Genomic DNA, 18,690 nt, shown 5'->3' with positions numbered 1-18,690 from the left:
TTCCATGTGCAAATTTTAAGCCGAATTTCAAAAGCAACGAATATTGATAATGATTTTTTGCCTGGGCCTGAGGATACAATAAAAGCATCAAAAAAAATTTACGTTTACATGAATCCGAAATCGTAAGGTTTTCGTGGTGACACTGATGAAGGTTCATCTTCAAAAAGTCTTCCAACAATACCACCAACTCTGTATCAAAGTCCAGATTATTTAAATGACTTCGATATCGGCACCGTGAATAATGAGTTTTTGCGATCTGAAGAAGTCAACGAAATAATTCGACGAGGCCATCAAAAATGCCCTGTTATTTTTCCACGTGATTGTCATGACGAGGCATTTCCTACCTCGTTGTTAAACAGACTCTCGCCAAATGGAGAGAAAGTGGAGCGTGACTGGTTAGTGAGGAGTGCCAGTAGCAATGCTTTTTATTGCCTACCATGTCGTCTGTAGCAATACTTTAAATCGACCTACAATTTTTTGTGCGGATATTCGATATTCTATACGATAAACTGTCATCACACGAAAATACTCAGGATCACATTAAATGTTATATTCAATGGCGATCTTTACAAAATCTAATTTAAAACGAGGCTACAATTGATACACTTATCAATGAACAGCTAATCACTGAAACTCAACAGTAGAAAGAAATTGTATATAGAATTTTGGACGCTATTTTATTTTTGCTCGAAAGGGGCCTAGCTTTCAGAGGCGAAAGTATATATCTTGGTGAACGAAACAATGGAAATTTGTTGGGCATCTTAGAACTCATAAGCCATTATGATCCGATACTTACTTGCCGAAAAATACAAGTCGGACGTTTCTCAAAGCTTAGAATGCGAAGTAATTCACCTGAAACAAATTTACAAAGCAAATTTTGATAAAGGTCTGTCACCATTGGAATTGCTAAATCTATGTTCAAAATCTGTATACAATTATCTTTTACACTATACCTGTCACTGAAGCTCATGCAGAACGTTCTTTCGGTGTCCTTGCAAGAATCAAAAACGTTCATAGATCGTGTTCATCTCAAGAGCGAGTTTCAGGAAAAGATGAAAGATGTCTAGCTTTCAAGGCGAAGGTATATATCTTGGTGAACGAAACGATGGACATTTTTTGGGAATCTAAAATCTCATAAGCCATTATCATCCGATTCTTAGAGATAATTCCGAGAAATTTAGGATTTCACAACAGCAGCACAAATGTTTACAAGGTCAATATCTTTCCCCAGACATTCAGAACGAGTTTAAGAAATTTGTGCAAAGCACGTGAGGGAAACTATATTAGATCAAGGCAAGAAAGCCAAGTATTTTGCTATTATCGTTGATGCTATGCCTAGTCACGTTGACTACGTTCATTTTTCGCTAACTCCATTTCAATTCGAAAGCAACAAATTTTACAATTCAAGAACGGTTTTTGGCTTTCGTGAATTGTAACCAGAAAACTGCTAAGAAAATCGCTCTGAATTTATGTGGTCTCGATGGTGCAGAATGTTGTACGGCTGCAATTACTTTCTTCGGAGTTGTACAAAAAGTGTTTTACTACTTTCAGCAGCGTGGAGACAGCGATGGGACATCCTCAAAAAAAATGTACCGAGCTCACTTCATAGTGTTTCAGCCAAAAGCCAAATTTGACTGCGCAAGCATACGGCGATCTTACCGGCATTCTCAAGTACATCAAAAAGTTGAAATGTATCTTGTTGTCCTCAATTTGGTTCAAAATACTGACTACCATTAATGAAAGAAACGTGGTCCTCCAAGCTAGAGACGCCACCATAGATGTTGAGGTCCGACATCTAGGTGCCTTACTAGCTGATTTGAAGTTGATAAGGGACCAATGGGAAACAATTTTAAACGAATCCAAAACAGTTTCTATTCAATTGAACATCTCGCCAAAGTTTCCGGACATTCGAAAGAGAAAACACAAAAGACGTTTTGAAGATAATGGAAATGAGATGATTACGGATGATCCAGAGTCTGATTTTAAAAACAATACATTCTTGGTGATCGTCGATTCGGTAATCACTGGCATTACTGAACGATTTGCAGCTATGAGAAATTTAAACGAGACGTTTTCCTCTTTATGGCAATTTGAAGACATGGATGAAACTACGGTTCGGGCGAGCGCAGCAAAATTTGTCGAAAAATACAATTCGGACATTTCTCAAAGCTTAGAATGCGAAATAATTCACTTGAAACACATGTACGAAGCAAATTTTGATAAAGGTCTGTCACCTTTGGAATTGCTAAATGCCATCTACATATGTTCAAAATCTGTATACGATTTTCCCCAACATTTGTGTTGCTTTACGTATCTTTTGCACTATACCTGTAACTGTTGCTAGTGCAGAACGTTCCTTCTGCGTCCTTTCAAGAATCAAAAACTTCATAGATCGTGTTCATCTCAAGAGCGAGTTTCAGGACTTGCCACGCTTTGTGTTAAATCTGTTTTGGCAAGACAGTTAAATTTTGATATTATTATAAAAATTTGGAGCGAAAAAAGCAAGTAAAGCCACTCTTTGATATCCGAACTTTCTATGTTGAATAATTAAAATATATAATCATCATTAAATTTATCAGAAATGTATTAAAATGTTACCAAATAATTAGAACAGATTATTTGAAGCAATATGTTGCTGTTAAAAGAGAATTTTATGGCTACGTTACAATAAAATAGTATAAATAGTAAATATTCTGTGTTAATTTTATTGTCAGCTTTTATTCCAAAAAATCATTTAGTGGATGTGGCAACAATTTTTTTTAATGTAATCCATCAATAATTATTAATGAATGAGACGTCATTAATTCAAGTTAATAAATGTATTAGTGGATTTTTTATAGGGGGCCCGTAAATTGTTTAGTCCCGGGCCCGGATTTTCTCTCTTCGGCCCTGTACATATATATAAATATGTTTATGAATTGTTATAAAATACATATGTTATTAATTCAAATGTAGTGCAGAGGCCATTTGTGGACATTATAAAAATAAGTTATTTGCAGAAAAAGCATGCTACATATTAATGAACTTGCTTAATGTTCTAATATCATTTGATTAGCTCTCTTTTGGGTTTCAATTGTGCTCATTCATACCTGTAGATGTTAGACTCATACATAAATAAGAACATGCCATTAGTCACTGTTGGTGAATTCATTTGAATAAGTTTTAGTTGCACAATCGCTGGTGGGTGAGAAGGAGCACAGCTTGCAACCAAGTGTCATCCTGGAATAGTGAAACCTTTATTATATAAATAAAAAATTTATTACATTTGTTGTAAAGTGTCACATCGCAACATACTAAAGAAAAAGTAAGTGCATCAGTAATAAGTACATAAATCTGTATGGATATTGGAAGATTAATATGTCGTGTCAATAATTTCGCTTGCTCTGATGTAATCGGTAAACGAATATTTTTATTCTGTACTTGTGCGCGGCTTTACGTAATAATTTGAGGTTGCTAAAATTTTATAAAAAATACAAACAACTTAAAATTTAACTATCTTCATACATCTTTCAAGAGCGTTCACATCTGTGATAAACTAAAGATCTAACAATTTCCATTTATAAATACATATGTATGTATGTATGTCTGTACATATATATTTACCATTAATGTGAGCCAACATGATTCCGTGCTTATGTACATACGTAGTTACAAGCAGAGTAGGGCAAACTTTATTAAAATGGAGTGTTAAGGACAAATAACTTTGTTTGTTCCAAGAAATTTCATTTCCTTTACAAATATATTCTGTGGCATTTTATTAAAGGGTTCGAATGTTGATTTGTGTAAAAAGGCGACTCTACATGCGACAAGATATTTTAAGCGAAAAGATAAATGCTGTTAGATACCAATGTTCTTATCATTTTACATTTGCTATGGCCATTATTACGGAAAAGAAATAAGGGTGTATAAGTTCGGGTGTAACTGAACATTTTATACTCATCTAAGCGTTTCTATCATCATTTCAGTTTAAGACGCTGTGTACTATTAGACGTGTTTATTAAAAAGCTTCACCTTTTTATTAAACGTTTTCCTCTTCATAATGGAAGTAGGTAAGTGCACCCAGTTTTTGCACGATGGATAAATTTATCCATTTTGGCTTCTAAAACGTAGAATAATTATTTGTCAAAAAATGGGCGGTGCCACGGTCATTTTTAATGGGTAATGAGTGCCAAGGAACCCATAAGAAAACATCTCAAAATTTATTCATGTATCGTGTTCACGGACGGACATGGCCAAATGAATTAAAATTTTCAGCCTGATCATTTTGATATATGGATATTTTACCGATTAGTTGATGTCGTTACAAGCTACCATTATGTAAACAACAACAACGACTCCGTGAGCTTTGCTAAGCTGACTATACTAAACTTAAAAATTGCATACCCACTAGAGATATACGCCGCCGCCGCCGAATGCTTATGATTTCGAGTGCGGCATCCTTGGCTGAATAGTCACTCCCTAATGTTTCAAGGTGTTTCTCTGGTGTAGATCGGCAGCATAGCGCGACAAAAACATCAGTTAGAAAGTCTTCGGAGCTACACCTAGAGCTTCTAGGAAAGTGACGTCGCCGAAGGTATGAGTTCGAAGTCGCAGTCCTATAGCTTCTGTGCTGGCATATGGTGTGAGGGTCAGGTGACGCGGTAGCGACCGGTGGTCGGGATTGCTACTGTTCGCACATCGGGAATTGTAGCTCTTGAGAACAGCCGAAAAAACTGGAGGCGCCCTGTGCCACGAGAGTCATGAGTATTAATAGACCATTAATAGCAATCGTAAGTCGCCTTTGGGCGTGACCGCCAAGGAGCCACAAATGATTTAAAGACATTTTGCTTGCGACGATTATTAGGAGTTAGCCCCATGAAACTACGCTTTGCACGAGATATACAGACAAAAGTGTGACCATTTTATGTATCTCTATTCCTTTTCAGCAGACGCAGCAGTACCAATTCCAAATACCGGGGTTAGGTTCTAAGCCTCTCTGGAGTAAGTGATCGAGGGACAATACCTTCGCAAGGAGCTACTCCTGAAAATATTTGAACGATCTGCGAGATTTTGAGGCAAAACCCCCGGGGATCTTTCCGAAATGGCCAAAACGTTGAGTTCCTTTAATACATACAAACAAAACCTTTCCTAAATATTTTTTTTTTAATAGAAAAATCAAGCTTTATAAAGTAAGAAGACCGCCGTACGCTGGCGCGCCGCCCACGCCACTCCTGTGCACTTTATTACACTACAATTAGATGAGCTACAAAACTGCACCCTCAGAAATTTTTTGAAAGTTTTTAATAAGTCTGGAAAACTGATGAAAATTTGATTAATTGTTGGGAGCTTTGTGTAAGCTTTGAAATGTATATATGTATATAGTTTGTGTTATAGTTAGAACAATATTTTAAATTGGAATTATTAAAAACTAATAAATAAACATAATTTGGGAACAATACCGTTTTAAAGGGAGACCATATTATTTTTCACATAACCGTATATCAACATTTATGAGATTAATGCCTAAGAAAAGCAAAGAAGTCATTTCCATGAATATCTTTTAGTTTGTGTAGTAATCTCGCATCTAAAATTTAGTAGGTATGTTTAATGTGTATATTGAAACCAGCTAATTGAATAATTTTTCTTCTCTTAAAAATACGACTACTTTCTTATGTGCAGAATATATGCGTTGTAAATACTCCCTATGTGCATAGTCATGCATTCTACCATTTTCGTTCCTTACATTTTATAATAATCAACAAACCGTTTTGATAAGTTCTACAAACAAATACATACATGGATTTGGTCTCAATAACTGTATTTTATTTGTATGCTTACGCCCCGATTCTAGTGTGGTAACAACATTCTTCACCACTATAACGAAATCATGTGGAAACTTTTACATCCTTTTGGTATTCTATCCACGAAAGTAGCCGGATAATTTTTTACCCACAAAAGTAGGTGGTTACATCGAAATAACCACCCAACAGCTGTTGTTTAGAAAAAGGCAAAACTGAAAAATAAAGAATTGTAAGCGCAAATAAGTAAAGATAATAGTAAAAAAGTGTTGCCTCTTGCTATATATTATATATTTGTTTACATTATGTACTTTCACAGAATAAATTACAATATAGCTATGTAAAATCTTATGCATGTATGTACATATATACACATCGTCTCGTTTATTCGTTAACTGTGTATCTACGAGTGACACATTTTCGGTAAAGCCTTGGCGGAACCATACAAGGTGGCAGCATGGTGACATACCTACAAACATAAATAAAAATTTCATGTACTTTGTTTTTGTAAATTCGATGGACGAATGTCAAAATCGTACTGCGCCGGAAGTTGATGTATCAAATCAAATAAAAAAAGTTTATATTCAGCTGTCGCATGCTGCCACTTTGTATCGTTCCGCCATGGGTAAAGCGAAGAAAACCAACTTTTAAATTTCACCACAGACATTGGTGAGTTTTTCGGTGATGACAGCGTTACTACTTTGGCCAGAATCGCGAATAAAAGAACAGGTAACGATTTTCGGTTACATAATGTTCTGGGTACTATTTTACCGGTAACGCTCAGAATCGGCCCGTTAGTAGGTATGTACATATCGATGGTTGGTTGCACACAAATCCCAGGTGACGAATTTCAAATTTTTTATACTATCAAAACTTAGTATTAAACGTTTGAACCACTTGAACCGAACCGTTTCGGCGGGTCAGAGGTAGCCGCGAACCCGTGTACGACCCGGTTCAAGCTTTGCCTGAGTGATTCGAACCGCTTCGATTTTCGAGGCGGTTTGCAGCCCTGATATTAATAAGGAATTGTATCACAAATGAGCTCAGATCCAAATATTTATTTTATCCTCATAGATTTGATGTAATCGTATAACTTTTCAGTTTATAACTAAATGCCCGTCTGGGGAGGCATATAGGTTAGGTTGAACTGGCCTGAATAATTCCATAGTGTTACCAGCAGTTTGCTCAACGCCGAAATCATCGGAAAATCAACAAAACAAAATGAGTCACCAAACTGAAAACCATTATCAGAACCCACCCCTATGTTATAATATAATCCCGTCCTCTTTCCACGCTCAGAAAAAAACATTTACCTAAATTTGGGAAAACGATTGCAAAAAAAAATGATCTTTCAATTGAAAAAAATTTCAGTAGGGAAATTCTTTCTGTCTAGGAAGCGTAGTAAACGTATAATATTTTTCACGTTTTCTAGAACAAATATACAACACTTAGAGAACGCACCACTTGCACAAGAATTAATACATTCGATAAGACTCCGCATTTAGCAACAAAAGTCGAATAAAAAATTTATATTTTATGCATTTAAAATGTTTACAAAACTGTCGCGCACAGGAAATGGTTGTTGTTGTTGTGGCAATGCTTGTCATCAATATCCTCTAACGGGAGTCCAAGGAAACTTGCTGTTTCAACAGGGGTGGACCATAATGAAAGTGGTGTTAGAGGCGTTGGTTACACATTACAATTAAAGAGATGGTTGGTGTCATGTGGAGACACATTACAAGCGGGCATACATTTTGTATGTCGGGGTTGATTCTAGATATGTAAGAGTTTAACCTATTACAGTATCCAGAACAAAGTTGAGCCAGAGTGACTCGCGTTTCCATGGGGAGTATGCGTTCCTCTTCCACAAATTTTGGGTACTGTTTTTTGAGTACTGGATTCACCGGGCAATTCCTGGCATAACGGTCCGACGCCTGTTTGTTGTGAGCTCACCAAGGACCTGCTTGTGTTTTTTAGCTTCTCTAGTTCTGAGGTGCCGTATTTCCTCAAAATACTTACGGAAATGACTCCTTAAGTCCCTAGGCGGTGTTGGCTCATCAATCAGATGTCTGTTGGGATGCCCAAGTTTCTGGGTATTCAACAGGAACTGTTTGGTTAGCATCTCATTTCTCTCCCTAATGGGGAGTATTCTCGCCTCATTATGTAGATGGTGTTCTGGGGACATAAGAAGACAGCCCGTGGCGGTTCTGAGTGCAGTATTTTGGCAGGCCTGTAGCTTATTCCAGTGGGTAATTTTTAGGCTTGGCGACCATATAGGGGACGCGTAGCATGCAATCGGCTGGCCAATTGCTTTGTAAATGGTAATGAGCGTTTCTTTGTCTTTTCCCAAGTACTGCCAGCAAGGGATTTGAGGATTTTATTACGGCTCTGGATTTTCGGTACAATTGTGGCTGTGTGCTCACCTAAATGTAGATCCTGATCAAACGTCACACCCAAGATTTTGGGATGTAGGACATTCGGTAGCGTAGTGCCATCGACGTGGATGTTCAAAATGGTCGACATTTGGGACGTCCATGTTGTAAATAAGGTCGCGGAGGATTTAGTCGGTGATAATGCCAGGTTTTTCTAGGCAAAAAACTGGAGAGGTCAGGGAGGTGGCCGTTTATTCTGTGACAAAGCTCATTGATCTTTGGGTCTGGGCCTGTGGCCATTATTGTGCAGTCATCAGCGTAGGAAACGATAGTAACTCCTTCTGGTGGCGAAGGTAGCTTAGATATATAGAAATTAAACAAAAGTGGGGATAGGACACCACCCTGTGGCACCCCTTGTTTAATTCTTCTTTGCTTTGGTGTTTCGTTTCTGAATTGCACCGATGCCTGCCGACCACCCAGATAATTTGCGGTCCACCTTTTAAGACATGGGGGAAGGGTAGACCCTTCCAGGTCTTGCAGTGACGTGCCATGGTTGACCGTATCAAAAGCTTTTGATAGGTCTAGCGTTACGAGTACTGTTCTATGGTGGGGGTTTTGATTTAAACCATAATTTATCTGGGTGCTAATGGCATTTAGCGCGGTGGTGGTGCTATGGAGTTTTCTAAAGCCATGCTGATGACAGGCTAGCTGCAAATTTGCTTTGAAGTGGGGGAGCAAAATGGCTTCAAGCGTCTTAGCTACTGGCGATAGGAGATATATCGGACGATATGACTCTCCTATGTTAGCTGGTGGTAGGCTTTTAAGCATCGGCATGTCTATGCCGTCTGGGCCCACTGCTTTGGATGGTTTAGCATGACCGATGGCATCCTCAACCTCTTTGGCGGTGATGGTAATTGGTGACGCGCTGAATTTATGTTTATGTGCGTGTCTGTTGGCCCTCCGTCTATCTTTGTCAACCGTAGAATGCATTATATATTGTCGGCAGAAAGCGCTCGCGCATTTTTTCGCATCCGACAGCACTTTATCGCCAAAGGCGATGGAAACTTTGTCATTGTGCCTAGACGGATTTAATAGGGACTTTACGGTGGACCAAAGTTTACCTACACCGGCAGAGAGGTTACAACCGCTTAGGTGCTCCTCCCATTTCGCCCGCTTGTGTTCATTCACAAGCAATCTGATGCGTTGGTTTATATCCCTTATTTTGGAGTCGCCGGGATCGAGCTGTCTTATAAAGCTACGTTCTCTCGCTAAACTTGCGGCCTCCGCCGGGAAGTGGGGCCGAATTTCGGGAATTCTACCGGCGGGAATGAAACGATCCGAGGCGGATTCAATGACCTTGCGGAAAGCACGCTCCCCCTGGCGGGCATCAGTTGGGATAGGGAGGGCAGCAAAGCGGTTTTCTGTAAAGGATTTGTATTCGTCCCACTTTCCTTTTTTAATGAAAGTGTGTTTTTCTGCGACGATGAATTCGGCGGAACGCTCGAGCGAAATAAGTATAGGCAGGTAGGTGGTCGGATGCCAATGTTATCATCGGCTGCCAGTTGACGTAGTTTACGAGTTCTGCTCTCACGATTGAAATATCCGACGAACTGTGACAGTTTCCTACCATACGTGTGGGGGCGTCTCCGTTTATTGTGCATAACGTCGTTTCTTCTATTTGATCCGCCAACATCTCACCCCTACTGTCCACCCGCAAGATTGAATGCCATAGATCGTGATGGGCATTGAAATGGCTTAAGATAATGCGATTGTTTCCAGTGAGTACGGCGCTGATATTAGGGCGGTATCCACTGGGGCAACAGGTGGCAGGAGGGATGTAGATGTTTATGATTTCTAGGTTTGCATCGCCCGACCGGACAGATAATCCTTGACGTTCTAAGATACTGTCCTTCGGTCGATGCCGGGATCAAATATATAATATTGCACAGAGTGGTGTATGATAAACGCGAGGCCGCCTCCATTTCCGCTCTCGCGATCTTTTCTGTGGACATAATACCCAGAACAGGTCTGCAATGCAGATCTTGCTGTGAGTTTAGCCTCTTGAATCGCAGCAATGCGGATGTTGTGCCGCTTCATGAAATCGACTATCTCCGTGATCTTCCCAGTTAATCCATTACATTTTAACTGCAGAATTATGAAGTGCATAGGTGGAGACGTCGTAACTCTGGGAGTAAGTGACGGGTGACTACGCCTGGGTTGTGGAAGGCCAGGACGCGACTGCTGTTGTGGCCCTGGGACTGGACGTCCTTGGGTAAGCATTGGGGTACCCGGTGTATTTGGGTATGCGGCCTGGCAACACAGCGCAATGAAACCCGTGGGGGGGTTGCCGTCGCGGAGACCAGAATATCTAGGAAAGTGGCAAACGGTGCAAAGGGAGGTAGGGACTAATAGTCTGCTTCCCTGACCTACACAATTGCTCCCAGAAAAGAGGGAGGAGAAGACGGGGCAGGGGCTGATGGTCAGCATTTCTCCCGACTCTACTACGGAGATTGTAGGTATGAGTGGGAGCAGCCGTGTGAGTTGGTGGCGCCGTGAGGCGCGAGCAACAGCGTGTACTTGTTGTGGCTTGCTGAGCAGCGGGGCTGCTGGAAGGTAGCGGGGGGGGGGGGGGCTACGGGACGTCATAGGGCGTGAACAGCAAGGAGCCACAAAATATTTATACAAGTTACGTGGACGTCTGGTTTTGGGATCTAGCCCAGAACAACCTGTCCGATGCAACCATCCCTTACACGAGACACACTGATAAGAGTATGACCGTCCTAAAAAGATTCTTTTCCGGCAGATGCAGCAAAACCATTTCTCAGGACCGGGGTCAGGAGACGTACCCGGATTGGGTTCGATACCTTCCCGGAGCAAGAGAATATGGAGCAGTCCCGCTGCAAGGAGCTGCTGGGAGGATGACAATTTGTGGGAGGGACGCAACAAATTAAAAGGGGTTACACTGAAATGGCAGTCCTTGGTCGGGAAAAATTCCGAGTCGCTCCGGTACATAGAACCGACCTTGGGAAGCGCACAGGAAATGGTTATTGTTTACTTAAGCTCACAACTGCTAAAACCCGACCAAAAATATCGTGAGAGGTGTCAAAAGACGCGTTTTGATCCCAGGACCACGAATCTGAGAGCGAAAATTCAAAATTTTATTTCGTTTTGGAGATATTTGCCAACAAAAATGAAAATTTTCATGTGGTTGTTGTTGTTTTGATGATTTTGTAGTACCCAGAAGAAAAACTGTGGGTAAAAGTGTTTTGCGCGGATATAATTTTGGTCTCAAATCCGGTGTTGGACCCACCCAGGGTAATTTTTTATAAGCGCGGCCGAAGTCCACCAATGCAGAAAGGTGTTCTGCGCAAAAATACTATGGATCCCACCCCCGGTTTCGAAGCGCTCCGGGGCCATTTTTCGGTTTTTTGGAAATAACTTTTGACAGAAATAAAATCAAAACGCGTCTTTTGACACCTCTCCCGATATTTTTGCTCGGGTTTTAGCAGTTGTGAGCTAAAGTAAATAATTAACCAGGAAATTGTTTCTTTTTTAAATTAAAAATTAAATTTCAACATACTGTCAAACATTTTGTATTCAAATATGCATAGGGTATAGAAAATGTAGAAACCCAGCCGGAAATTAGTTAACTGGGACTTTTTTAAATGATTTGACACTTCCGGCGCGGTACGAATTTGACATTAGTCCATCGATTCACAAAAACAAAGTGCATTGAATTTTTATTTATGTTTGTCTGTATGTCACCGTGCTGTCACCTTGTATGGTTTCTATATGGTAGAAACTGTGGTAAATTTTTCACAAATATATTTTTTTGTTGCGTGTAGAAACGTTTTGACAGTAAAATGGAAAACTTTCTACGGGTTTTATGGTTTCTTATCAAAGATAATACCCATAATTTATTGAGCACTCGATCTTAGCGCTGAGCACCTCGATTATAAATCCACTGCTGTGACAGTTATCTACACAATTTAATTTTTAAAATTTCTTATGTACAACTTTCTTCATTCAAAGAAAGTTTTTCCTATAACCAAAAAAACAACCCTTTGCGCCATTCTTTTTCCACAAGCCTCTTGCACTTCCTCCATGGTGCCTCCGAAGATGGGTCTTATACCAGGATGCCGGGATAAATGCCTGCTTATTCTTCGGTTCGACAGCCACCACTGCGAGGACGTCAGTGGGGTGATTAGGCAGCATAGGTGACTGTAGCTGTCTCCTTACCTAAATTGCAGCTCGTACCCTTCCTCCCGATTGCGCGTAGTAAACGCCAAATCCGCGAGCACTGAGCCCAGAAACATTTCCTCCCGATGAGAGCCATGGCTTCTGGTTCAGCGCCACAATAATACTACTATTTCAGGGGTTAGGAGGATCTCGCTCGACGTCACTTTATTGTGTTGGAGGTTTTCCTGTAACACTAGAAGCACCATTGGGCTGTTTGTCCGCCTCCAACATCTTTGTCGTGACGTTTACGTCCTGCCCTCGCCCTATTGGCTTAATGCTTTCGAAGACCTCTCAGTCAGCTGTCACTGGCTTTTAATAAGTAAAAAGGCGATCATGGAAGGTCTTCAGTACATTGAAGTACAATATTATAGCAATAGCATCTAGTTGTAATAATGATAGTATCTGTTTATGGGTGACTTCAACTTGAGCAATATTGATTGGTCTTATATTGATGACAGTAATAAGCTCTATGCCAATAATGTAAATAGTATATCTGAATGCTATTTGATTGATAACTTATCCAGTTGCGGCCTTCCTCAGATAAATGATTTTTCAAATCGACTTTCTCGCATTTTAGACTTAATTTTTGTCAATGATAATGTAAATTTTTCTTTGTTTGAATGATTTGACCCTCTATCTACTCCTGGTATTCATCATATACCATTCGTTTTAAAGGTCGAATTCTACGAGTTTAATTCGGTTCATTATGACGAAGAAGCTATTATCTAGTTTTTGCTTCAGTAGAATGGATGTCGATATGGTTAATATTGCAGTCCAATGATTGGAATTCAATATTTTCCAACGTTGATGTTACCAATTGCTTTGAAATCTTTAAATATAAGTTAGGTGAGATCTGCGTAAAGCAGATCAAGAGACCCAGATATAAAATACCGTGGCATATCAAACGATTGTTAAAACTTAAAAATTAAAGAAACAAATATTGCAAGAAGTTAAATTATCCAAATCAGTTATATATAAAGAAAAATTTCTGTTGTATTCAAGTAAATTTAAATCCTTGAACATGTACTTGAAGCGTAATTATATTCTTAAGTTCGAATCGGATATAAAGCAAAGCGCAAAATCATTTTGGAGATATGTCAATTCCAGAAAATCGTGTTCGAGTATACCTTCTGCCCCAGCGGATTAGGGGATCAGAATATACCCGCGGTAGGTATGCCTGTCGTAAGAGGCGACTAAAATACCAGATTCAAGGGCTGTGTAGCGCAACCCTTCAGGTTGCCAGCGCAATATATAGCTTCTCCAAACCCAGTTGTCAACCTCACCTATCCGCGGCGAACCCTGTTTCACTAACAGACGAGGCTCTGGCGACCCCAAGCTGCTCATGGAACTTGGGGGTGGAGAGCGGGGAATGGCCTGAAGGTTTAATGTGGCCACATAAATCGTTCCCGAGATGGTCGGGCTAGCACCTTAATGGTGCGGCGATACCGGAGCGTACCGGATCTGTATCCGGCAAAGGACCATCACATCGATAACACTCCCCAAAGCCTTCGGGGAGCAACCTTATCGCTACAACAACTACAACAACAGTATACCTTCTGTTGTCTATCTCAATGAGACCCAAGCCCACTCTACTATTGATGCTACTAATCTCTTTGCTCATTTCTTCAAGTCAAACTACGAAGCTGACACTGAACTTGATAAGCTGTGTTGCACGAATATAAATTCCCCTATAAATTTTGGATCGCCAACCCTAACGCTCGCTAATATAGAAGAAGGAATCGATGTAGATGGGTCGCCTTGACACCTATTAAAAAATAGTCTGCCCTTGCTTCCCCATTGTTGGTTCTATTCAATAAATCACTTGAACGAGGAGTGTTTATTGATGCCTGGAAAGTCAGCAACTCCAGTGTTTAAAAGTGGTAATAAGAACTAGTGGTGGGTAATGACACTATTTTTTGAGTGTTAACACAGTAGCACAGGCACACTTTGCAGTGTTAACACATTGTGTTGACACAATTGTGTTATAACTGATTATCGAAAGTCGATATGAGTGTAGGCACAATATCAGAGCACAGTACTGTGTTACTTACCTCTAACGCCACGTTTGACGCCATGTAGAAGAGTAAATCATGGCAACATTTATCTTCTTTCATACTCCAACTTTTCAAAGTCATATCATCTGATCAAGAGGATAGTAAGTGCCCCTGTGGACACCATTTTTTTATGAAAAAATCAAAATAAAATAAAAATTATGAGAGCGCAGTGAGAATTTTAAAATCTTTTGAAATGTCATTATCCTCTCACCGGTTTTATCTTGTAATATTTGTATCAATCAACACACAAGCACAATGGACTATGTATGTATGTGCACTTACGATTTGAGTGTCATTCTCTGTGCTATAGAGTGTGTTACTGTGTTATGAGCATTTACCAGTTTGAGCGTCATTGCACAGTCAGCTTTGTGCCATCGAGTGTGCCACTGTGTTATAAATTAATCGATAAGTGTGCGTGTGCGTGCCGCACATTACTGAGTGTTAACACAATAACACAGCACAGTGCTGTGTTACTCAGCCTTAATAAGAACAATATTGCCAATTATCGACCAATTTCAAAGATATTCTCAGTCTCAATACTATTTGAGGCTGTAGTTAAAAATAAAATTTATTTTGCTGTAAATCGCTTACTGTTACTGTTGATGGGGCGACATCTGATCCTTTCATTGCGACTTCTGGGATTCCACAGGGTAGCATTTTGGACCCGCTTCTCTTCCTAAGTTTCATCAACGATATAATTAGTTGCTTCAATTACGCAAATTTTCTGTTCTATGCCGATGACCAAAATGTGGACCAGGGTGACCCATAACATCATCTGTCGAGTACCGCTTATTTATTTATATATGTCATACCACGAACAGTATTACTGCCAAGATTCCAAGAGCTTTTGATTTCGCCCTGAGAACTTTTTCATTTTCTTCTACTTAATATGGTAGGTGTCACACCCATTTTACAAAGTTTTTTCCAAAGTTATATTTTGCGTCAAAAAACCAATCCAATTACCATGTTTCACCTCTTTTTTCATATTTGGTACAGAATTATGGCATTTTTTTCATTTTTCGTAATTTTCGATATCGGAAAAGTGGGCGTGGTCATAGTCGGATTTCGGCCATATTTTATATCAAGATAAAGTGACCAGATAAGTACGTGAACTAAGTTTAGTTAAGATATTATTTCTTGCGCAAGTTATCGTGTTAACGACCGAGTGGAAGGACAGACGCACAGTGGCGCCTTTTGAGTTTTTTCTTTGCAAAAATCATAACTTTTGAACCAATGAAGATATTTTAAAAATTTAAAATGCAAATGAAAGGTAATTATTATTGCGTGAAAGCTCAGAATTTCGCAGATACAGGGTGCTTCAAAAAAATTCGCAAAATCGAAAATTTTTAGAAAAATGCACAACAATGCACAACAAAATGTTTTTAGTAAATAATAAAAAAAAATAAAATGAGATTTGTCTTATAATGAATTATTTAAGCATTAAATAAGATAAACTAATGATTTTGATAAGATAGCGTGGCACTGTCCACTTATGATAAAAAGTTGTATCTAATTAGCCACGTAATCAATAACTACCAAAATCGATAGACGTATTGTTTCTTTTATATGGCAATACTCTTATAAAACTCAAATGTCCGTTTTTGGTGCCACAATAACAAATAAATAAAATGTAAGGCGCGATAACCTCCGAAGACATCTAAGGCCGAGCTTCTTTTCCAATTTGCGTAGTGCTCCTCTTGCTTTTCCCTACAAATTGGCCGGACGGGACCTACATGTTTTATGCCGACACCGAACGGCAGCTGCAAGGCAGATGAGTTTTCAATGAGAGCTTTACGTGGCAGAAATACACTCGGAGTGCATGCCAAACACTGCCGAGGGGCGACCCCGCTTACAAAAATTTTCTTCTAATTGAAAAACCTTATTTCTAAAATTTTGATGTTGTTTTGCCCGGGGTGGGAACCCAGGGCATAAGGTGTGGTAGGCGGAGCACGATACCATCACACCACGGTGGCCGCGCCACAATAACAAGGTGCTTCAAAATTCATCGTAAAATTCTACATGTTTTTTTTAACTTACAAGCCAAATATGTATTTTATTAATAATTAAAAGTTATTGAAAGTGGTTCAATGAAACTTTATTTGAGCTAAAGATTAAACAGCCAATGAATTTTGGAAAAGGGGATTGGCACTGCCCATTTATGCCATTTGTACCAAACTCGATAGACGTATCTATTTCTATAAAAATTTAATACTCATTTGAAGGCGAAATGCCTAAGCTTTAAAATAAATTTGATAAACTTTAGAGAAATGCAATAACGAAAAGTATATATTTATAAATTACTAAATTAATTAATTCTTTTATTTGAAATAAAAAATTAACTTGTACATAGATATCTTATTTTTCAATAAAGTAACAAAATTGATTAGTAAATCTCTTTCTCATTGTTGTGATAAGAAGTGAGAAACTTATTTTATCTTAACATAGTCATCGTTACTGGAACATATATCTAACAAAGCAACCATTTCTGATCTATACGCATCTGTAAGTTCTTTTTGTGTTCTTACATACCTCGTAGATGATATGACTGGATCAGAAGAGATAGTTAACATGTTCAAAAGGTTCTCGTTTTGTCAAACTTGTGATACCTGGCAAGTGTTCATACATCTATAACTTTTGTAGTCCTTGTTCTTAGATTCTTGAGCTTCTTCAGATAATTCTCCTAATGGTAAGCACTAGTACTGTATTAAATCTGTTCCATGTGCTAAAATTTTATGTACCGTTGGTGTAAGTTTCTTCTCAGGATACTTTTGATGCAGCAACTCTGTAGTTTTAGATGCATATTCTCCAAATTTGGGTCCATTAGCTGGTTCATGGCAGTTTAAAATATTTAAAATTACTCCCAATCTTTTCACAATATCTCTATCAACTCTCTTTGTGTTTCCGTACCCATACTTTGGACAGTCAACTCTAAGGCCAATCTCTTTATAGAATGCATCCTGAATTATTTTTTTTCTCCTATTTTGTTTCTCCTTACATGGTGTATTCTCCTTCTTTTGGTAGTGTATAAGCCAGCTTCAAAACAAATTCCATAAATCTTATCCTAGCATGCAAAGGAGATATTCCATACTCATAATTTAGTTCGTCAGTTATTGAATCATCATGATTTTCAAAGTCCTTTTGGCTCTTCTTACAACTTGAACATTTCATTGTAGATGTCGTATTTGTTATTAAGTTCAAAAGTTTTCCATCGACCATTGTTAGAAGAAAATCATGCTTTCTTGTAATGACATTCCCCTCTTCAATTTCAATTATTGTTGGTTCTAATTTGGAAATTTGATTTTTTATATCACTCACTGTAGCTTTTATGAGTTCCGAAGACTCCTTCTCGTATTTAAATAATATCGGGCGGCACAATATAGTTGACGACGGACGTGGATTTTTCCAATATTCTGAAGCTTCATCTTTTAGTCGTAATGGAACAATAGAAGCCACAAACATATTACTATCTGTAATTGTTTCATCGTCTACATTTATTCTTTGTTTATATGCGCTTTGTCCTGATGATCCATCACAGCCCCACTTAGTTATCAATGCTAGCTCCTTTGGCAGTGATTTCAACTTTTCTTCAGTAAAACTTTGAAGGAGTCGTGTAGACGTATGATCCATTAGGTTTTGTAGCTCAATTTCAGCTGATACTTCGGTTATTTTGGGACTTAGAGGAACTGCTTCTTTCTTGGCTTGGGTAATTTTTTTGTATCCAGGTAAAATATCGGCATTACGTTGCAATAATTACTTACGCAGTATGATATATTTTTTCTTCGTTAAACCGAGATCTATTTATTTATTTATTATTTAAAGTCGACGACAAACTATGGTCGACTGCATAATATAAAAGATATATAAATATACAACTCAAAAGATAAAATTTAAGATATATCGAGCTTTCAACAATGTTATATTACAAACAAAGAAATATTAATGAACATTACTATTTAATTTCAGAATATAATAATAATAAGAAATATGAGCAGAAATAAGATCTTATGCCGAAATCTTATACTGGCGGAATGCATCATATTCCGCTCAGCATGATTTCGGAATGCAGTGGATTCCAATCTCCCTGTTGGAATGCAACAAGATTCCAATCAGCATGTCATGGGAATCCGGCAGTGCTAAGAGTAGTGTAATGAGGATACGCCATCACAAGGCATAAAAAAGTAACATGATCTGTGTTGTTGGAATGCACCGGATTCCAATCAGCTCGATGCCTGACCCATAAGATTATAC

General features: G+C 38.8%; 1 protein-coding gene across 3 annotated transcripts in view; it reads left to right on the top strand.

Moving 5' to 3' along the window:
• The first annotated feature begins 3,115 nt into the window (after positions 1–3,115).
• The window catches only part of Gpo1 (glycerophosphate oxidase 1), a 350,155-nt gene continuing 334,580 nt past the window's right edge, over positions 3,116–18,690 (top strand). Inside the window, exon 1 of one of the 3 annotated variants that reach the window (XM_067772902.1) lies at positions 3,116–3,304. The gene's annotated coding sequence lies outside the window, so the exon portion shown is untranslated. The remainder of the gene's footprint in view (positions 3,305–18,690) is intronic. The other 2 variants (XM_067772901.1, XM_067772900.1) reach the window with 2 other exon arrangements.

The sequence above is a fragment of the Eurosta solidaginis genome, chromosome 3 (assembly GCF_040869045.1).
Source record: "Eurosta solidaginis isolate ZX-2024a chromosome 3, ASM4086904v1, whole genome shotgun sequence".
In the NCBI taxonomy this organism is placed as follows: Eukaryota; Metazoa; Arthropoda; class Insecta; order Diptera; family Tephritidae; genus Eurosta; species Eurosta solidaginis.
The sequence above is the reverse complement of the archived record's forward strand: the minus strand, read 5'-3'. Positions and strand labels throughout refer to the sequence as shown.